Raw genomic sequence first — 22755 nt, 5'->3', positions numbered from 1 at the left:
ACAGCTTCCTGGCTTCTACCTTTGCCCCAGTAAAGTCTATTCGCATGGAGCAACCAGAATGATATTTTTTGAGAGAGAGAGAGAGCGAGAGAGCGCGCGTGCGCAAGTGAGCAAGGGGCAGAGAAAGAATCCCACACGGGGCAGAGAGAGAGAGAGAGAAGGAAAAGTGGGGATCACCCGGGGCTCGTGTTTTACCTGAAGCAGGGCTCATCCTCAGCCAATGCGGGGCTTGAACTCACGAACTGTGAGATCATGACCTGAGCTGAAGTCAGATGCTTAACGAGGGAGCCACCCAGGCTCCCCAGAACACCTTTTTTAAATTTAAATCTACTTTGCTCTTGCCATGTTCCAGAAGCCCCCCCTCACCACTCAGTGTGAACGCAGAGCCTTTAAAGCGAGGCCCCGCGTGAAGGGTCTCCCATCCTCCCTGACCACCCTCCTCCCCATCACCCGTTCTGCACCAGCCGCTCTCACTCCTGGTCCTCAAAGCCCTCGGGTACCTCCTGTCCCAAGGCCTTGGCTCAGGCTGTTCCCTCTGCAGAGCACACCCTTCCAGCAAATACCTGCACAGCCAACTTCCTCCTCCAATCAGACATCACCTTGTCCACAGGACCAGTGCTGACTGCCCTACCTTAAACACGACTGCCCACGGTTCCCTCTAGCACTCCCACACATGTCCATTTTCTTTCTGTGCAGAGTCCTCAGCACTTTTGAACTTACCATACAATGTATTCATTTGTATTCACAAATACATTACAAGCACCTAAAAAAGTATTTATACACAGTGGGTACTCAATAAATATGCTTCGAATGAATGAATGAATGAATGAATGAATACCTGGATATCCAAGATGAATCACACACACACAAAATTAAAATCAGTAAAAGATACCAGCAAAGGTCATTAGTTAAAAATAATATATATACAGTTGGGGCACCTGGGTGGTTCAGCCGGTTAAACGTCCAACTCTTGATTTTGGCTCAGGTCATGATCTCACGGTTTGTGGAATCAAGTCCCGCTTTGGGCTCTGTGCTGAGAGTGCAGAGCCTGCTTGGGATTCTCTCTCTCCCTCTCTCTCTCTCTCTCTCTGCCCCTCCCACACACTCTCTCTCAAAATTAATAAGCTTGAGGGGCACCTGGGTGCCTCAGTCGGTTAAGTGTTCAACTTCGGCTCAGGTCATGATCTCATAGTTCGTGGGTTCGAGCCCCGTGTCAGGCTCTGTGCTGACAGCTCAGAGCCTGGATCCTGCTTCGGATTCTGTGTCTCTGTCTCTCTCTGCCCCTCCCATGCTTGTGCTCTGTCTCTCTCAAAAAATGAACATTAAAAAATTATAAATAAACTTTAAAATAATATATGCACAAAAATAGATTTTCAAATTTTAGTAATAGTCAGGAAAATATTGTTTTAAACAGAAGTGTTTATATACATAAAACCTACTATAGTAAACAGGTAAGGGCAGAGCTGGGGTGGTGCCCAGCCTCTCAGCCAGTTCTCAGAAGCCCCTGGTCTCAGTGGAAGAAGTGGTTGGAAAGCTACACATCAGAAAACACTCAGGGGAAAGAGGCCATTCACGCCACCAACAGTAAATATTAAGAATACAGAAGAATACTTAGAGTACTGAAGAAGAACTTGACAGACTCACGTTGAAATAAAACCTGCAAGATCTTACCGAGGGACATAAAAGAATTTTAAAGCAAATGGTGAGACATGCCACGTTCGTAAGCAGGAAGATTCAAAATCTGCGACTAAAGGGCGCCTGGGTGGCTCAGTCGGATAAGCGTCTGACTTCAGCTCAGGTCAGGACCTCACGGTTCGTGGATTCAAGCCCCGCATCGGGCTCTGTGCTGACAGCCAGCTCAGAGCCTGGAGCCTGCTTCAGATTCTGTATCTTCCTCTCTCTCTGACCCTCCCCTGCTCACACTCTCTCTTTCTCTCTCTCTCAGAAATAAATTTTTTAAAAAAACATTAAAAATAAACAACAAAAAAACCCCAAAATCTGCAACAAGTCCATTTTCCCAGATACACCTATAACAATCCCCACAATAATTCCGATGTTAATATTTTGAGAAAATGGACAAAAGAATCCTGGGACTCTTCTTGAACATAAAAATGTAAAAAAAAAAAAAAAAATGTGAGGACTGCTGAGGAAGAGCACCAAAGAATTGGAACAGGTCTTACTGGAGATGTGCCATGAGCCACAGTAATTTTAAAAAGCTGAAAGTGCCTAAATCAACATAAGTAACAACAAACGAAACAGAAACTTCAGAAATAAAGCCAATATACACAGGATGCAACTTCATAATACAGTTAGCATTTAAGATTGATAGGAAGGGGTCCAATTAGTCTGTAACCTCACTCACCATGTTCATGACCTTGGCGGGGGGAAGAGGAGGGAACGCTGTCATCAACACAGCGTCAGAAAGATTCCTAATGAACTAATGGTGTAATTATTTTTTAAATAAAACTATAAAAATAAAACCAGAATATGTAGCTAAATATTTGTATAATCCTATAATCTGAGCAGAAAGGTCTTTCTAAATATATTTTCAAAATCAGAAACCATAATAAAATTGACTATAAAAAAATCCTACTACATTAAAATTTTAAAAAATAATTTTGTCAAAAGACATCATTGTCTTTAGAGACTGAAAAGGCAAGCTATGGAGTAGAAAAAGATGTATGTACAACATGTAAGAGGAAAGAACTAGTATCTAGTATACATAAAGTGTACATTGGAATAATCTGACATCATCTGGTAAAGTTAAAGGAAAGATAAAGATACCCACACCCTTTAACCAAGCTATTGTACCACGAGGAAAACCTGCGAAACGTGCCATGGGAAATGTGTCCAGAATATTCACAGCAACATTGTTAATAACAGCCCACCAAACTGGAAAACAATGCAAATGAACATCAATAGGAGAAAAGACACCTAAATAAGTGGAGTGTTTATACAGTGGATTTCTAGGCTGCATATAAAATAATAATAAAATAATGAAACTATATGGGTAACATAGATGCATAATACTGAAGCAAGACCCAATTAATAAATATAGTATGAAGGGCACCTGGGTGGCTCAGACAGCCACCTCTTGATTTTGGCTTGGGCCATGATCTCACGGTTTATGAGACCAAGCCCTGCATTGAGCGCTATACTGACAGCATGGAGCCTGCTTGGGATTCTCTCTCCCTCTCAGTCTCTCTCTCTTTCTGCTTTCTACCCCTCCTCTGCTTAGGCACACTCTCTCTCAAAATAAATAAACGTTAAAATATATATATATATAGTACGACTTCATGCATAAAAATTAAAAATAATATGCAACACTAAACTGTATTGTTTACACACACACACATATGTGGTAAAACTATAATTATAAGCAAGGAAACCATTACTATAAAAAATCGGAATAGTTGCATTTGTTATCCTGTGTAATAGATTACTCTGAAACTCAGCAACTTAACACTGCAAATGTTTATTATCTTACAAAGCTTCTGAAGCTCAGGAATCCAGAAGCATCCTATCTGCGGTGGGGGTGCGAGGGCGGGGGTTTCTGACTCAGGTCTCATGAGGCTGCAGTACATATCAACATCTTAAATTTATCACCTGACACAGCACTCAATTTTGATTATTGGCAAAACATTGGAAACAAAGTTAATATCCAACAATAAGACACTACTTCAGTAAATTACAGGATATCCACATTATACAGCCACTAAAAATTATGATGTGGATTTGTATTCATCAGTGTATAAAAGTGTGGTGACAACATGTGAGGTGAGGAAAACCGGCTCCAAACCAGTATACGTTATTTTTATATTTTCACAAACAAATGTAAATGTAATCATATGGAACAGACACCAAATATTAAGATTAACATAAATACGTGGTAATGAGATGGAGATGCTTTTTTCTTAGTTTCTCATTGTATTTTATAATTTTTCATCAATGAACAAGATGATGTGTGAAATACATGATTGACTTAAAAAAATGAAATGATCCAAAGCATTAAACACAGAAAAATCAAGAGGTATAAAGTTCTCACCTACAGGTTGGAAAATGTCAGCACCCTAGGTTGAGAGGGTTACATTTTTTAAGCATGTGTATTTAACGAGAGCCCCTTGAGCTCAGCAGTACGATCTCACAACCGTGGGTCCCTCACAGCCCTGACACTGCAGCGCAAATATGGGGGATTCTCGTTATTCACAAAGTTATGTTCTACAAACCCAGCTCAGACCCTGCATTAGTGATTGCTGGGCCAGCGTTCCCAGTGGAAATACGGGTTAGGTTCCCGCACCCGCCGGTCACAGGAGTCTCTGGCACGTATGCTGGGAGTTCATCTGAATTTGCTTAAGGCTTCAATTTGCTTAAGGCTTCGGTGGGTGAACAGGCAAAGATTGTGAACAAGTTATCCCAAGAGAAAGACAGTTAGCAAATCAACCTATAAGAAAACCTCAGGCCCAATCACTCACACACATTCATTCATGGATAGGTCACCTCCAAAGCACAGCGCCCCCGGGCCCCCGGAGACACAGGCGTGAAGGGTTAAGCCCTGTTCCTGAGCGAGCAGGAGAGAGATGTATGAAGAAGGAGCATCAACACAAATTGAACCCAGGAAGCAGGTGCGGTTGAACACAGAGGTCATGGCTTCACCCTCTCGCCTACTGGTTTCTACCTACACTCCCAATATAGCAACTCTTACACACCCTACTCACTCTGGGTGCCAGAACCGCCTCTGAGGCAGCGCCCAAATCTCTATGGCAATCACACGCCCTATAAACGCCCTACACCCTTAGCTTTGAAATTCTGGTCTGCTTTCCACTTCTGCACACAGGCAAAGGAGGTATCTCCTCCCCGGGAGAAGGTCATCCTGAAACGGTAAATCAGACTCTTGGAGAGAAGGCTACAAGTTACACACAGAGTTGTCATTCTGTCTAAAAAATTAACTACATCTGGTGAGGATTTTAACTCATTCTCGAGTTGAGAAATTTATATTATTCTTAGAGAGGAATCTGGTCTCTATTGGCGTTGTCAGCAGGTGAAAAATAGCAATTAACATGATTTATAAAAATCGCTATTTTTCTAATGAGTCATCGGGTTTCCTTCCTCTCCTACAAACTGTCCAGAAAGTGGCTGGTAAGTCTTAAATGCAAAATAGATTCCCACATGTCCGGGATGAGTAACTGAGATCTTGCACTCAAATAAGAAAATGAGTAAACTGACCTTTAAATGTCTATTCCCCTGGTAACACCAAGAATCCTACTCTAGGGGCGCCTGGGTGGCTCAGTCGGTTAAGCGTCCAACTTCAGCTCAGGTCATGATCTCACGGTTTGTGGGTTCGAACCCTGCGTCGGGCTCTGTGCTCGCAGCTCAGAGCCTGGAGCCTGTTTCAGATTCTGTGTCTCCCTCTCTCTCTGACCCTCCCCTGCTCATGCTCTCTCTCTCCCTCTCTCAGAAATAAACATTTAAAAAATATTTTAAGAAAAAGAATCCTACTCTGAATAATACCACCTCTAACTGTTTCCAGAATATTAAATAAGACCAAGATTAGCAAAGTGAATTTTTTTTTTTAATTTGTAAGTCAGGAGGAGAAAATAATTTTTAGGTCAAAAAGTATGCTTACAATGCACTTTACAAATACAAAATTAGAATTTAAGATATGAACTATATCCTTCATAACTTGGGTTGCTTACACTGTTAAGTTTCATAGAATGTAAAAGTACAGGTTTCTTCAGAAAGTAATTTCTTTCTTTATTTTAAATGTTTTTATTTAAATTCAAGTGAGTTAACATACAATGTCATATTGTTTTCAGGAGTAGAACCCAGTGATTCATCACTTACATATAACACCCACTGCTCATCCCAACAAGCACCCTCCTGAATGCTGTCCACCATCTAACCCATCCCCCCCTCCACCTCCCGTCCAGCAACCTCTAGTTTGTTCTCCGTATTTAAGAGTCTCCTACGGTTTGCTTCCCTCTGTTCTTGTCTTCTTTTTCCTTCTCTTCCCTTATGTTCATCTGTTGTGTTTCTTAACATATGAGTGAAATCTGGTATTTGTCTTTTCTCTGCCTGACTTTATTTCACTTAGCATAATACATTCTAACTCCATCCACATTGCAAATGGCAAGATTTCATTCTTTTTGATATATATATATATACCACACCTTCTTTACCCATTTGTCAATTTCAAATTTAATCGATTTACTTTCACAAACTTCATAAAACTGTTAACTGTGCCACAAATAGAGTAAAAACCTGTTGGCGTTCAAAGAACTGCATAGCTCCTGCCTGTTTCTGATCAACACAACTTCGGAACATTGAAAAAAAATCAGATAAAAACAACAAAAAAGGAAACATTTCCTAGTCATTAACTGCATAAACTAGTTCCCCCAAAGTGCTAAGTTTCAGAGACAGCAAGAAGGCAAAGGAAAATATTCTAAAATTCATGACGATAACTTTTACCAAAGTGTATTTCTTAGCTTGTGTCTTCCAGAAAGCAGAGCCTGAGGCAAGGGTTAAATTCATTTGAGAGACATAAGCCCAGGGCTGTGAGATTGAGGAAAAACGGAGAGAGTCGCTAGGGAAGATAGTAGGGAGTAGGCAATACAGCAGGTGATGGCACTGGCCACCTTCCAGATGAGCCAGGAAGAGGCAGCCGGCCACCGGGCAGGTGCATTGTCCACCCGAGACTTGAGACTTTCTCAGAAGGAGCTGTAAGGACAAGCTGCACCTCAGAGCAGCCCACAGGAGGGAGAAAGAAAGGAAAATGTATTTGTGCAGCTCCTTCTGAGCACGTCCCATCGGTTAAGGCTGATCAAGGGAGCCAAGGGCCCAACCTTTCTGGCTTCACCCTTCAGCCCTTATTAGCAGCCACTCAGGAAGCAGGCCCCATGTTCTGCAATGTGGCATTTCACCCACGACCAAAAGTGGAGGGAGATCTGGCATTTGATAGGGCGCAGCCTATGGGGCCCAAAGGCCACGCTGGCCCAGGGCTTCACCTATGAACGCCAGCCAGCTTTGAGAGCTCCGCAAGTGGCCAGCAAGTCAGGTGCTCAGAAGGAGAGGGTCAAAAGGAGTCAGCAAGGGAGAGACTCTGATGAGATGCTCCAGGTCTGTGTTCAATACAGAATCTTTCAAAAAAGTAAAGCTCTGATTGTTTTTTTTAATGTTTGTTTATTTTTGAGACAGAATGAGAGCGGGGGAGGGGCGGAGAGAGAGGGAGACACAGAATCTGAATCAGGCTCCAGGCTCTGAGCTGTCTGCATAGAACCCGACATGGGGCTCAAACTCACAAACCATGAGATTATGACCTGAACTGAAGTCAGACACTCAACCCACTGAGGCCCCCAGGCTCCCCTGTCCAATTGTTTTAATGTTCTCAGCAAGTTCTGCCTCGTTCACTCATATATGTGTATGTAATGAGAGGCTACCATGATCCAGGTCCAGCCTGTACCAAGTTCCAGCAAAACAACAAGGCAGTTCCAGTCCTCACAGAGATTCAAGTCTACTCAGGGAGACACGTCATTCACCAGACAAATGTGGACTGAAAGCCTCGCACGTGCGCTAGACACGGCTCTAGGCTCAGAGATTCAGTGATGAAGAGTCAAGAAAATGACCACAGGATGGTAAACAATGAGAACAATCCGGATTATAAACCTCAGAAACAATGACCAGTGTTTTAACTAGTGTTACTGCAACCTGCATAAAACACATGAAATCCCATCAGCATTCAGGGCTTTAGGAGCAAACAAATATACGACAATTACACAATACACAGGGCCTGGAGATCTGAAAACATTTCTAGAAAGTGAAACCAAGAATCCAAGACCTAGCAAGTCCCTGATCATTTAGAAGATGTGTTATTTAAGGAAAAGGTAACCATTGGCTGAAAATTAACATATAAAATTGGACAAGGTCCTGCTGAAAGGAACAGGGTGGTCATCCGTTGACTGTTGGTGTGCCAGCCACTTGATACCAGGGAGGGGCACCCACTGAGAAGACGCCAGCTTAGACCATCCTTCTGGAAGGAAGCCCCAAAATCGGTCCAGATCCCCTGCCCCCTCCCCTGCCCCGATCTCAAACCGGTAACATAGAGTTTGACTCCATTCGGGTTCCCAATTCTGTAGGGGCCACAACTGAGATAAAAATGTTTCTGGTGTGAATGATTCTGAATTGGGTGTAATGATTAGTAAGGTACAATAATAGTAATAATGTTTGTAGACATTTTTATATGTGTATATGTATCTACCTTCTACGAAGTTTTAAGCCTTATGAAAGTTACACACATTGAACTTGTAGCTATCCTTTAAAATGTTTAAGAGAAACTCATCGATGGAACACATAAATGGTATTAATTCTTTAAATGGTTTAATTGGTTAAATTTATAAATTGAGCAGTATTCAAAGAGCAAGTAGGGATGCCTGGGTGGCTCAGTCAGTTAAGCATCCGACTTTGGCTCAGGTCATGATCTCGCAGTCTTGTGGGTTTGATCCCCGCATCGGACTCTGTGCTGACAGCTCAGAGCCTGGAGCCTGCTTCAGATTCTGTGTCTCCCTCCCTCTCTGCCCCTCCCCTGCTCATGTTCTGTCTCTCAAAAATAAACATTTTTAAAAATTTTTTTAAAAAGAGCAAGTAAAATGAGTGCTTTTCTTTTTAACACAAATATTACTCGGTTTACAAATGAATTTATAAGACTTATAAGCTGTTTTTAGAAGATTAACATAGAATCAGTTTTTACACTTACGACATTAACGAATTAAATCCTGGATAAAATACTGGTCAGCCTAAATCTCTCTATCTGAGCCTTCAGACATTAAAAACCAAGGGACAAGAAAGTCAGAGCTCCTGGATCACAAGAGGCCAGGTGTGTCCATCTACATGCATGTACGTGTCACAAGAACACTGGCAATGGAGCAGCCAAACTGCCCCAGTGGGAGATGGAGGGGGCAGAAAACAGAGGCAAAAAGGACAAAAGCAGCAGGCGATGCTTCACAAGGTACTGAAAGGAGGGAAGACAATTACCAGGGAAACAATGAAGGAAGACGAAGGGAAGTATATATCAGCAGAGAGAGGAGTCTGGGCAGGATCCAAAGGGCTAACCCAACCCAACCGCAAGTGGTTCTGGACGACTAGCGCTGGGTCAGCAGACGCAGGTAGAGGGTGGGCAGTCCTGGCAGCAATGGGAAGCAGTAAAGGTTTACCCTGAGAGCCCACTGGAGGATTTTTAGCAGGGTATGACATAATCAGATCTGTGTTTTCAGAAGATCCTCCTGGCAGGGTAGAAGAGATGGTCTGGAGAAGGAGAAAACACAGGAGGGTGTATAAGCCATGGAGGTGACAGTCAATGAGGCAGTGATGGGTACAGAGGGGGGTTAACAGATCTTAGAAAACTTAGGAAGTAGAATCTATAGCATGGTGGGGGGCGGCGTGCAGAAATGTGGTGTGGAGTGGGTGCCCAGCACAGTGCCAAGTAAATAAGGAAAGTCAACGAATGTCAAATAATGAATAGAATCATGACAACAATAACAAAACACGGCATCACTACACACTGAGACCTTTGCCAAGAGGTCTGCCTTTATTAACTAATTTCATCTTTACATGAATCCTTTGAGGAAGGTTAATGTTTCCTGTCCTTATTTTGTAAATGAGGAAATCAAGACATGGGGAGGTTACATTACTTGTCTGAGCTCACCCAGCCACTCAGGAGAGGAGGAAGGATTGAAACCTGGGCAATCAAGCTTTTAAAGGGTAAGAACAGTTGTATGGTTTCTAGCAACTGGAGTGATGAAAAGGGTTGGGTGGGGGGAAAAAGAATAAAAAAGCACAATTTTGGACAGTTTTGAGATGTGTGTGGGGGGCTTCCAGGTAGAGATGTTTAGGAAGGCTGTCTATAGCCTCCAGAGAAATGTCAGGAGGCAGAAATACAGATTTGGGGATTATCAGAAGGAGGTCACATGGGTCATCTTGATGGTACGGGGGATCACCCAGGGAGGGGAGCACAGTGAAAGGACAGAGGACCGGGAGCAAACTCTTAGTGATCACAGAGTTTAAGAGAGAGGAGCCACAAAATGCAGTGGACAGAGCAGTAAGAGTCTACCCGGCAGGGTGGTACATTGGGAACCACAGCAGAAGGTGTTCCAAGGAGGAGGTCATCAATATGCACAATAAAGCCAACAAGATAATGACTTGTTTAATGACTGCTGGATTCTCTTAGGAGACACTGGTGAGCGTAACTGAAGCATTTCTACAGCGAGACCGGAGGGAAAGGTAGACTGCACCGGGCTGATGGTGACAATAAGGAAGGGGGCGCAAGAGTGGAGACCTGCTTTGTAAAAGTCTGAAATGAAGACAGGAGTGGGCTGGGAGGGGCTGGAAGGAGACCGAATCAAGGGAGGGTTGACTAAGGGTCATAAAGAAGAAGGTGAAGATGAGGAGGAGATGCCCGGAGGTCCTGAGGCTCAAGTGGGTCCAGAAGAGCCACCACAGAGAGTGGAAGAGGAAGCCATTTGGGGGCATAATAAGGGTTAGTGACTCCTTCTGAAGCTGAAGCCACACGGTTGGAACCTCAGCACGGTTACAAGATTCTCTCTGGTGCTTAGCAGCCCCTGGCAAGAGAGTAGACAGATGTCAGGCTGCTCCAGGGCTCAAGATTTGCAGGAAACATGAAAGGGGATGCAGTGAGGGGTGTGCAGGGGTCTGTGGGAGGGGGATGCCCTGAATGGCAGCCTGGCGGCAGGGAAGGAAAAGAAGCCATAAGATACCAGCTTTGGGAAAAGAGCCCCAGGGAAAGAGCTGGAGCTGTCACGCTGCTGAGATAAATCAGGAAGAGCAAGCTGAGTGGAACTTTCCTATTGACTGGGATCACAGCTAAGGTCAAAGCTGAAGATCAAAGGCTGACAATATTACACATTCACAGGGTTGCCAACAAGCTTCCAGGCACNCCCAAACAATCTACAAATAAATCTGGGGAGAGGACACAGATGAGGAAGGGGCGGCCTTGTGGGGAGAAGGGCCCTTCAGGGTGAGAGCAACAAATAATGCCTAAGCCAGACAAGCTGGGTTCGAGTCCCGGAACTGCCCCTCATAACCTGTGTGACCTAGGACACTGCATATCCACTCTGGTCCTCCGATTTCCCGTCTGTAAAACGGAGATAATAATGCCTACTTGATGCGGTTGTCACAAGGATTACATCAATTACCGTATTCAATGTGTTCAGAACTACACTATGTAAGTGTTAGCGGAGTTCCTTATTTCTTCCCCTTCTCATGGAACCTGATGGAAATACCTTCCCTTCCCCAAGGCCAGTCAGGGGAGCCTTCCAAGAAAACCACGTGCAAAGACCAGAGATGCCTTCAAGGAAGGAACACTGCTCTCCATGGTCCTCCATGGTATGAAAGAAGTTTCTAGTAGTTCCCCTGACTCAGCAAGTAGGCACAAGTCAGGATGCAGCAGGAGAGGACCGTGGGGCTCTCCAGGTAGCTTCAGGGGTGAGCGAGGGGACACGGCACCAGAGAAGAGGGTGGGATTATATACCAGAGGTGGGACCCTCTGGAGGAAGGGGCTGTCAGCGACTGAGGAACCAGAGCAAGGCCAGGGACCCTCCACACACACACCATCCCAGGTGGGGGACACTGAGAACTTGGCCTCCCCAGCTGTGCCCCACACCCAGCACCAGAAAAAGGAGCAGCTTGAGGGAGAGGGAAGAGGTACCTCGGAGCCTGGCCACAGCCCTCTTCCACCCTCGCAGCCGGGAGCCTCCCTCTAGCCAGGCTACAGGGGACAGGTGAAGTCGTAACTCTAGAAATGAAAAATGTCTTAAAAATTGAGCCGGTCAGGAAAGCTATGGCTCTGTCCAAGGTACCTGCAGGGTCCCTCCCTAGAAGGAAAGAATTCACTTCACTTCCGCACAGTGGAAGCCAGTGAGTGACAAAGCTATAGCTGACTTCTACTTACATACAGAGCTGAGACCTCTCAATAAGTAAGACAAATATAAAAGACCTTCAGCGTCCAGGTATGTCCTCCGTGCCCACCCTCAACACACCTGCTCCAGTGACCGCGCCCATCAGAGGCCAGCCCCACGGCACTGGCACCACCCCCTCCAGGGGCTGAGTGCTGCCATTCTGTTTGCTACCTGAAGCAGGACTTCCCGTGGCGAGCCCGGGGCAGTGGACCCACCCTAAACTCAGCCCGTGTGTTCAGTTTTCAAGATCAAACTTCTGCCTTGGTTTCCTGATTATGCTCCAATTTCATTCTGGAAAAGTCCAGGCCACGTGGGTAATACTTTGACTACAACCCTAGCTTTCTCCACCTCTTTCTCCCAGAGAACTGAACTCTTCTCTTATTGGATCCTAGAATCATGGTGCCACATCCCCCCTTTCTGCCCCTCCCCCATGACACTCCTGAAGTACTGTCAAGGCCAAACTCATCTCCTCCTCCTGGACACCCCATTGGAGTTACTGACCATCACCTCAGAGAAGCTCTACAACCCGGCCTGACCCCCAGGCCCCAGGCCCACACCCACCCAACTATGATGGCAGTTCTGACACATAACAGTCAAGATCACATGCGTTACAGGGGGGAAGGGGCCCTGCAGATTGCAAAGTAGACATAACAGTACCAGAGAAATGGGTTTTCATTTTTTTATTGTTTTATTTTTGAGAGAGAAACAGAGCGTGAGCAGGAGAGGGGCACAGAGAGAGGGAGACAGAATCTGAATCAGGCTCCAGGCTCTGGGCTGTCAGCACAGAGCCCAATGCAGGGCTCGAACTCATGAACCGTGAGATCATGACCTGAGCCAAAGTCAAGGCTTAATCAGCTAAGCCACCCAGATGCCCCAGGAATGGGTTGATTTCCGAGCAGAAGCTAGTAGGATGGGATTTAAGATTTCAGAATAAAGCATGTTTGAGCGGTACCACGGCCTCTATTCTGGCTACGGAAATGCAGTGGGGGAGGCATTGTCGGAGTGAGAAGGGTCAAGAACGGAGATGCTGGGAGCTCATGAGCCCCTGCCCCACTCGAACCAAAGGGGCCAAGAGTGGAAAAGCATAATCTTGCCACAGAGGAGAGGGGCCCACAAGGGTGTTCCCACACTTCGTCTCAACATTTTATGTTGGAAAATTTTGAACGTACCACCAGAGTAGACAGACCGGTGTGATCACTCAGCTTCAACAACTGTTGGAATTTGCCTTTATTTCACCAGTTCCCCCTCCCTCCCGCCGTACTCCTCCCCCCATCACTGGATTATTTCAGTGCAAATCCCAATACTTGCAAATCCTTCAGTCTGTATCTCTAAGAGGTAGGGACTCCTCTTTCAATGTAAGCAGAAATAACTTTCACACCTAAAATAATTCAACAATAATTCCTTAATATCATCTGACATCCAGGTTGGTGATCATATCTCCCCAATAGACTCATGCCTCTTTTACACATGGTCTGTTTAAATTGGGATGCAAATAAGGTCTGCAAGTTGCACAGGACTGATAAGCCTCTGGCCTTGTTTGGTTCCCATGGGGAAAGGCCCCCAGGCAATGACTTAGGTGCAAAGAGTTCACTTGGGATGGGAGGCTGGTGGGATAATAGAGAAGTGAGCCAGGGAGGGGAAGGAGGCTGAGAGTGGGTGCGTACCACAGGGACAAATAGAGCCTAGCTCCTCTGGACGCATCTGGGAGAAAGCGTGGGGCATCCCCGAGGGTGTCCCAACCCTGAGGGGTGAGGAGGACCTTGGGGTATTTGCCCACCTCCCCGTCCATCACTGGCTGAGGCTGAGGGACATTAACTCTCCAGGTCATTAATTCTCTAGAGCTCTGCTCTGCTCACCAGGCATGAAGAACAGCCCTCGGGCAGAGGGTGCCTGTGTCCCCAGAGAGCAGAACCCACCATTATGTAGGGGAGGGGGAGCGCCAGCTGCATGCACCCCGTCCTGCAAGTCTCTTTCCCTTACATCTCCCTCCCCGTCTTGCTCTTTGCCATACACTTACTGAAAAAGTGTCCTTTATCCCTTATCATTTCCACACTCTCGATTCGGCAGATTCCATCCCCAGACTGGTGTTGTTTCTATGTGTCCCCTTGCATATTTACTGTAAACTAAGTAATTAGAACATCGATCAGATCCTGATTCTAACTTCTGACGAAACCAGTAGGTGAGGCTGCCTCCTTCCAACTGCCCCAGGAAGGGCCTCTAACTATTAAATGTCATCTCGCCTGAGACGAGCTTGTCTTCCCTTTCATTGGTTGGTTAGGTTGGTTCATTCGACATATTCCCAAGCAGGCCAACCACCTCCCTGTGCTGGAAGCCAGGCAAATCCAAAGTGAACAAATCAGGCTCGGTGTCATCCAGACGCCTTGCTGGCGGATTCTGAGCAGGGTTCACTCGTGACTTGGAGCACACACCTGAAGATGTCATTTATTCCCTCACTCCTGGAGCACTTGTCAAGTATCAAGCTCCTTTGGAGATCCAGTCACATCCCAGAGCAGTACAACCACCATATGTATTTCTGACTTTGAATCTCGGATGTGTGAATCTGTTTACACTGTCGCTTCCATAAATTCCAAAGCACAGAGGCAGTCAGAGCCCCTCAATCTTATCTACATCATTTCACAAGAAGAGTCCGCCTGGCTGATTGCAACGCCACAGAGTGCATGCCAAAGAAGCAGACTAAGGTTCCAGAAGGAATTTGCAAAAGTTAAATTCAGAGAATGATCTGGTCCAATACAGTGTTTCATAAAACCCTAACAAGTGGAAGATCTGGGAGATCCACAGCCACTGAGTTTGAGAAGGATCTTCACTGTACTGTAGTTAACTATCCAAGGTCATTTCCACTTGCCTCCAATTCACTCATTCAAGAAACACGTACCAACGGGATGAGCTTAGGAACCATGCTGGCCTCCAGTGGGACAGTTTCTCTTGGTCTCCCCGACGAGGCCAATGCCTTCATCATCACCCCAGACCAACAATGTTCCAGTCTTTACATCTTAAACCCATCAGAGACACGGATCTGTTTTCACTAAAAATACTCGGACACCCAACATGTGGGTTTTTCCTCCACACAATCATTTCTCCACATTCCAACACCAACTAGTGTCTTACTGTTCCATTCAATTCTGGCAGTAATGGCCTAGAGTTAGCACCAGACTCCACAGCTGGAGGGCTCAGCCCCCACTTCAGACACCAGTCTCAAGTACTGGGTCACCCATGCTTCAGCCCAAGCTGGCTACTTATAAGTTGGGAGTTCCCCAAGGTCCCTTCCTCGGGTCTGTTAAGTCTAGAGTGGCTCACAGATCACAGGAAGGCACTTTACTATTACTAACTAGTTTATTCTAAGGGATACACTTAAGGAACAGCCTAATTGAAAAGGTACACGGGGCAAGGAAGTGTCCATGCCTTCTGTGGGCACACCACCCCACCCTCGATGTGTTCGCCACCCTCGAAGCTCTTCATTTAAGGGTTTTCATGGAGGTTCCACCAGGTAGGCATGACTGATTAAATCGTTGTCCACCGGTGATGACCTCAATCTCCAGCCCCTCCGCCGCCCTCCCCACCAAAGTCAAAGGTAGGGCTCAAAGCCGCAACCAAGTCCTCGCGCCATGGTCTTTCTGGCAACCAGCCCCACCTAAAGCTATCTAGGGGTTCCCAGCCCCCACTCATCAACTGAGGACACTCAGCAGACTCCAAGGACTTAGGAACTGTGTGCCAGTAACTGGGGACAAAGATCAAATATTCATATTTTTTATTATTTTGCAGACACTCTGGGTGTTGCTTATCTTCTAACAGAACGTCCAACGAAGTCATGTCATAAAGAAGCCGTGCCGTCCAAAGCACAGCCCCTTCCCATGTGCCGCCGGGCTCATTCCAGGCAAGGGCCCTGGCCCTTCCCATCTTCTCCCAGGCTGGAATTCCCACTTCCAGCTTTGTCTCCTGACAGCCCGTGGAGACTTCTCAAGGACAAGTGCCACCTCTTGCTTTTCTGGGTATCCAGTGGGCCCGGGCCCCGGCACATGTAAGTTCCCAGTCTGTCATCACTCCCTGCTAATGTGGGACTGCCCACGCTCACCACACAGGCCTGCAAGGACAGGCAGACCTTGGAGATGTCGTGGGTTTGATTCCAGACCAGCGCAATAGAGCAAATACGGCAACACAGAGAGCCAAATACAGTTTTTGGTATCCCAGGGCACATAAAAGTTATTTTACGCTATCCTGCAGTTTATGAATGTCCAATGGCATTATATCTGAAAAAAAATAAACGACGTACAAAACTTATTTAAAAGACACTTCTTGCTTTACAAAAAAAGTAACCATCACCTGAGCTTTCAGCGACTCATAATCACTGATCACAGGTCACCAAAACAAATACAACAACGATGGAAAAGTTTGTAAGAATTCCTCAAGACTGACACAGAGACAGGAAGTGAGCGGATGCTGTTGCATCAATGGCGCCGTCAGCCTCGTTCACACCATGGTGGCTGCAAACCTTCAATCTGGGAGACACGCGATGCCCGTGCGGCAGAATGAGGCAGAGCATGGGGACGCGAGGTGTGCCCATGGGTCCATGCTTCTCTCGGTGCTTCTGTGCTGATGAAATGGGTTTTCAAAGGGTATCCGTCTTCCCCAACACCTCCCACAACATTTGTGCACCCGCTCATGACCTGGTGGCTGGCCCGGCTGTTCTCATCTCATCCCAGCAAAGACGCCTGATGACTGAGGCATCAGTCTGATGACTGACTGATGACTGTCCAGTGTCCTTCTCGCCTTTGTCCACCAGGGACTAGCATATTAACAGTCACCCCAGGGGTGCCTGGGTGGTTCAGCTGGTTAAGCGTCTGACTCTTGGTTTCAGCTCAGGTCACGATCTCACGGTTTCGTGATTTCGAGCCCCGTGTCTGGCTCTGCACTGACAGCGTGGACCCCGCTTGGAATTCTCTCTCTCCCTCCCTCTGCCCCTTCCCTGTTCATGTTGTCTCTGTCTCTCTCAAAATAAATAAACTTAAAAAAAAAAAAGAGTCACCCAAGATGTGTGCAAAGCAAAGTAAGGTCCTCTGAAAAGTAACAGCAACAAAACGAGCCCACAGCAGCCCCCAACGGGCAATGCTGGCCCAGCAGCACTGGACAGCGAGCAACCAGACCCACAGAGAAGGCCAGGGCGCAAATCAAGCACAGAGACCTCTGGAGGGTCCGGCCTTGCCCTTCTCCCGGGGGTTGCTTCTCACACAAGGCCATCCGGCAGTCTGTAAGCCTCTTCCCCATCTCAGCAGACTGTAAGCCACACAATCCTGTCCCCAGTGATACACGCACACACGCACACACCGCCCGCCTGGCAAGAAATGTCCAAGCCACAGAGACTGGGTTCCATTCCCTTTCATCTGTCTGTGTGTCTGGCTAGCTACCTCCCTCATGGCTCCAGACAATTCCCACCAGACTCCGCTGACAACAAGAATAAAACTGCCCCACAGGCTGCGCTCTCTCAAGCAGGCCTAATTCCCGGCTTGATTTCACCTGGAAAGGCACAGCCTCTTCATTTTAGAGGTGGAGACCCAGAGGGGTGAAGTGACTGTCCCGGAAACACACAGCGGTGGTGCCAGACCGGGCTCTACCACCGCGGTGCCCCGGGGCCACTGGGTCCTTCAACATCACAGGAGCCTTGTGTTTGTGACGATGGAAGAATCATGTCATTTGCAAACACGTGAAGCTGCCCCACCTGCTCAGGACTGGGTGACACAAAAGCAGTCACCAATGGGGGGCGGGGCGTAGGGAACGGCCTCATCCCATCAGAGGAAGCAGGAGACGCCCTGGAAATGAGGAATGGAGCAGAGACGGACAAATGGAGGGAACAGCAGCTCACCCTGGAAAATGGAAATTTGAGGTCATTTTTTACCTTTTTCCGTTAGCTTTGCTGTGCTGCTTAAATTCTCTTCACACATAAGTATTTATCATCACAATTAGAGAAAGCAGACCCTTGAGCCTGATTCCTGGAGTCACACTCAGAAACCAGCCTCAGCTCCTGGAGGTCACACAAGATGCACCATGTGCCCAGAGAATGGCTTCAAGAGGAACGAAGCGTTTCCTAAGCCACGAGCCAGAGCGGCTACTTACACGGTGCCCACCTGCTGGCACAGACAGTGATGGACTATCGGGGCCCCGTTCACCCCAGCTGCACAGAATCACAGCTTCAGAGCTCGTCAGGACCTCTGTCAAGAAGGCACCACGGTCCTTCTGGGTCAGGAGAAGCAGGGGACCAACAGTGTGCAGATGCTCACCAAAGTCCCACGAAAACGAGTAAAAGTTTGGAGAGAACTGGGTAGCAATGGGTCCAGAAAAGGAAAGAACCCATGGAGATCACGTGGCAAAACCAGAAGGTTTTATACCGATGGGGAGGAGTTCAGGGATACAGTCACTGAGCACGCACATCAGCCACCAAACCCAAAGTGGCTGCCACGTGCCGCTGAGCACGTGGCCCAGTGACCTTCATCTGTATCCATCACAGATACTGCAGGTGTGTGTTTTCTGCCCTAACAAACTCAGCTCAGTGTCACCATGTGCCCACATGTGCAAGGAAAGGGTGCTGAGGTCTATGTCACAAGGAGAGGGTGCTGAGGTCTATGTCACAAAGAAGAGGTGCTGAGGTCTATGTCACAAGGAAGAGCACACAGGGGTTTGCATCCCAACCTCACGGGCCGCCCGCTACGCTAAAGCCCTATGGGATTCAATCTGAGCCACATGACCAGCCCAGCGCCGCCGGGAACCACCTTCCGAAGATGCTGGGTCCCTCGGTCTCATGGATAACGTGTGCTCCTCGCCCGCCCTGAACCTACTGCTCTCAGGGAGCAAGCAGGCCGTGAGAGACGGCCAGGCGGGCCGGGCTCCAGGGCGGGCGTGTGGCCTCTGCACCCACAGGCAGGTGGAATTTTCACGGCAGGAAAGACCGATCCCTTCCTGCAGAGCCCGCGTCTGTCTTACCACCTGTCAGAAAACAGACGGCGGGGGGGGAAAGCGAGGAACCATGTCAGGCAGAAAAGAGCGGCCCGTGCTGGGCCACAGACCGGAACGGTCTCACTGGAGACGCCAGCCCAGCGGTGGCCCGTCAGCGAGGACAGGGAGGCACTGTGAGCCGACAGCGCGTCACGTTCACGAGCAGACACTGGGCCTATTCACGGGTCAGCAAATACAAGCCAACAAGTGTGAGGCCAAGGACGGGAACGTGAAGCGTAAGAGAACAAAGACAGTCCCTCGAGGAATGAGCGCAAAGGCCTCCCCGCTCGTAGCTCCAGTGCAGACGCTTTCCCACGGCATCCGCTCCGGGTCCGCAGTGGGGACAGGGCACGTCCCCGAACACGGGCCCGCACGGAAGAGGAGAGGCCAGTCTACCAAACAGAACGACGGGAGGAAAGAAGAGACGGCAGAGAGAATGAAAACACTGTCATCAAATAACAGGAAACACGACGCCCAGAGGAACATGCTGAAAAGGTGCCTGAGAAAACAATTAGACCAGGGAAGCCAGGGCGGAAGGTGGAACGCGGATGGTCATTTCAACAAGTGGATGTCACGGGGGAAAGAACAGCAACAAAAACAACAACAACAACAACAACAAAAAGGAAAGAAGGAAGGAATGGAGAAGGAAGGGAAGGAAGGGAAGAGAAGGGAAGGGAAGAAACCAAGGGAAGGGAACTCTTCTGGATTTCAGAATGACCCAGCAACCCCACTCATAGGCACAGACCCAAAGAACTGAAAAGGTACTCAAATATTTACACGTCGTGATTTGAGTCCTGTTGTGTCCTAATGTTTGTGGCCCCACCCAGACTCACGCCTAAAAGCACTAACCCCATGGGATGGTATTTGGAGGCGGAGCCTTTGAGAGAGAATTACACTGAGATCAAGTCATGAGGGGTGAGACCCTGTCCCCAAGATGGGACTGGTGTCCTCATATGATGGAGAAGAGTCCAGAGCTCTCTTCTTCCTCCATCTGAGGACACAGCAAAATGATGAACAACTGCAAGCCAGGAACAGGGTGATCACCAGGAACATGGCTGTCATCAGGAACTGAATCTTGCACTTCCATCCAGGGACATTTAAGCCATCGGGTCAATGGTATTTTGTTACGCAGCCCAAGCTGACTAAGCCAGTGGCAACACGAAGTGGGGTGCTGCTGTCACAAATACCTAGAAACAAATTCCTAGCATGTACGGAACTGGGTATAAGTAGAGGCTCAAGCAGTCTCAGGGGCCACTGGAAATATGGATGTATGGGAGATCCTGGTAAGAGCTCAGAGAGAAAACACAGCTTCTTTCTTCTTCCAGCTACAGAAATAACCATGAACAAAATGTCAACAGAAATAGCGAGAGTAAAGGCCACTCTGGGGAGGCCGCGGATGGAAAGGAGGAACATGTTAGTGGGCAATGGACACAAGGTGGTCCCTGATGGAAAGTGGTAGAAAACATGGCTGAAACTATGTTCCAGTATTTCATGGAACACAGAACTCATAAGTGAAGAAAGTGGATTCTTGGCTGAGGAAATTTCTATGCAAAATACTGAAGGAACAGCTTAGTTTCTCCTGACTAGTTATTGTTAAAATGAGAGAAGAGAGAAATTAATTGAAGAAGTCATTGTTAAGCAAAAAGGAACCAGAAGCTAAAGATCTGGGCAATTCTCTGCCACCTATCCATACTGAAAAAAAAGAAAGAAAGAAAGAAAGAGACAGAGAGGGAAGGGGTGGGAAGGGAGGAAAGGGAAGGGAAAGGAAAGGAAAGGAAAAGGAAGAAAAGAAAAAAGAAAAGAAAAAGCTCATTCTGAAGAGCTCACTAGTGGTGTGGTTGAACGCCATTTAATAAGGAGATTCGCGTGGATGTGAGCCAGGAATCAAGTCAGCCACCCAGCAGGAGCACTACCAGTTTGAAACGAAGGGAGTAAGGACAAAATGAAGGGGCTTCTTAGATGCTAAGGGACTGGACCATAGAACGATTTAGCTGTGAACACGCACTATTGGGCAAGACAACCCAAGAATGATTCCAAAGTCAATTCAGAGTGATGAGGGCTGGGTCCTCAGTTTCAAAGTGAGGCGAGATGGTTGGGGGGACAGTCCCCTGGAGCCTTGGGGGCATGACTCTTAACAGACAGAGGGATGGAGGGATGGAGATGGGGCCACCCCATGGGTCCTAAAGGTGGGATTGGACCCAAGTGGGTCCCAAAGACAGAGCACTTACCCGGAGAGACTTATTTTTAAGGCTTAAGATGTAATGGTATTTGCCTTGCTAGGTTTGGGACATGCTTGGGATCTGTCACTCACTCCCTCCTCCTGACCTTGCCCTTTGGGAATCTGTCTTCTGAGCCACCTTGTAACTCAGAAGCACATAACTCACCCGGGTTCACAGCTGGAAAGGAACTCTGCCTCAAGATAACTGTCTCTGAAGTCCCGCCCACACCCAATTTAGAGGATGTTCACATGAGACTTTGGACTTTAGACCTGTTGATGCTGCAGGTAAGCCTTCCGGGGCTGTTGGGAGGGCGTGAATGGATCCTGCATGCACAAGGGGCAGGAGTTTAGGGGACAAAGGAGCTGAAGGCTACAGACTGAATGCTTGCATCCCCCCAAAGTTGTATGCGGAAGCACCAGTCCTCAGCATGATGGTATCTGGAGGTAGAACCTTTGGGAAGTAATCGGGTTTATGTGAGGTCATGAGCATGGGACGAGTGCCCTTCCAGGAAGAGGAAGAAAGACCCGAGCTCAGCCTCTTCACCCTGTGGGGACACAGCAAGAAGGCAAGGAGTCTCACCGGAGGCCAGATCTGCTGGCACCAAGGATGTCCCAGCCTCCAGAGCTATAAGAACCAGATGTTGTTTAAACCATCCGGGGGCACCTGGGGAGCTCAGCCAGTTAGGCATCCGACTTTGGCTCAGGTCATGATCTCAAGGTGGGTTCGAGCCCTGCGTGGGGCCCTGTGCTGACAGCTCAGAGCCTGGAGCTGCTTCGGATTCTATGTCTCCCTCTCTCTCTGCTCCTCCCTTGCTCATGCTCTGTCTCTCTCTCAAAAGTAAACATTAAAAAAATTAAAATGTGGATCCTGTCACCCCTTCTCCCCACCCTCCCTGCTCAAAAAAGAACAAACAAACAAAAAAAACCATTATAAAAGAAAAACCATCCAGTCTCTACGGTACTTAGTTTCAGCAGCCCAAGCTAACAAAGATAAATAATAACAGCAGCACTAGCCGTGACGGCCCAAAGTGCAAAACCCCAAATGTCCATCAACAAATAAATGGATAAACCAAGGTATGTACATACAAGGGAATACTACGCAGGCATAAAAAGGAATAAAGCCTTGACACAACATGCATGAGCTTCAAAAATATCATGGCAAATAAAAGAAGCAAGACACAAAAGGTCACATATTAGATAACTCCATGTATATGAATTATCTAGAATAGATAAATCCATAAGGAAAGAGAGCAGGCCACCGGTCACCGGGGACGAGGGGCGTGGAGGGTAACGGCACTCGGGGCACGCGGCTGTATTTTGGAGAGGCGAGGTGTTTTGAAACCAGACGGAACACAACACCATGAAGGTAATAAATGCCAATGAACTGTGTCATTTTTTAAACAGAGAGATTTAAGAGGCACAACAGCTGAACACAGTATGCGGTCCCTGATTAGACTGCAGGTCGCACGGGCCCACTAGACAAGACGTCTGGGGGCACGAAGGGAGCGGTCTGGGTTCAGGCTGGACACCAGATGATATACAAAGCCTGTGAGGTGTGATCACGGTGGCTCA

The 22755-nt window shown here is 47.5% G+C and overlaps 1 protein-coding gene across 1 annotated transcript in view; it reads right to left on the bottom strand.

Moving 5' to 3' along the window:
- The window catches only part of SH3GL3 (SH3 domain containing GRB2 like 3, endophilin A3), a 93250-nt gene extending 79174 nt beyond the window's left edge, over window positions 1-14076 (bottom strand). Inside the window, exon 1 of the mRNA XM_077774368.1 lies at window positions 13981-14076. The gene's annotated coding sequence lies outside the window, so the exon portion shown is untranslated. The remainder of the gene's footprint in view (window positions 1-13980) is intronic.
- Window positions 14077-22755: the final 8679 nt, after the last annotated feature.

This window comes from Crocuta crocuta, unplaced genomic scaffold, assembly GCF_008692635.1.
Source record: "Crocuta crocuta isolate KB4526 unplaced genomic scaffold, BGI_CrCroc_1.0 scaffold7, whole genome shotgun sequence".
Classification (NCBI taxonomy): Eukaryota; Metazoa; Chordata; class Mammalia; order Carnivora; family Hyaenidae; genus Crocuta; species Crocuta crocuta.
Note: the sequence above shows the minus strand (reverse complement) of the source record. Positions and strands in the feature narration are given on the sequence as shown.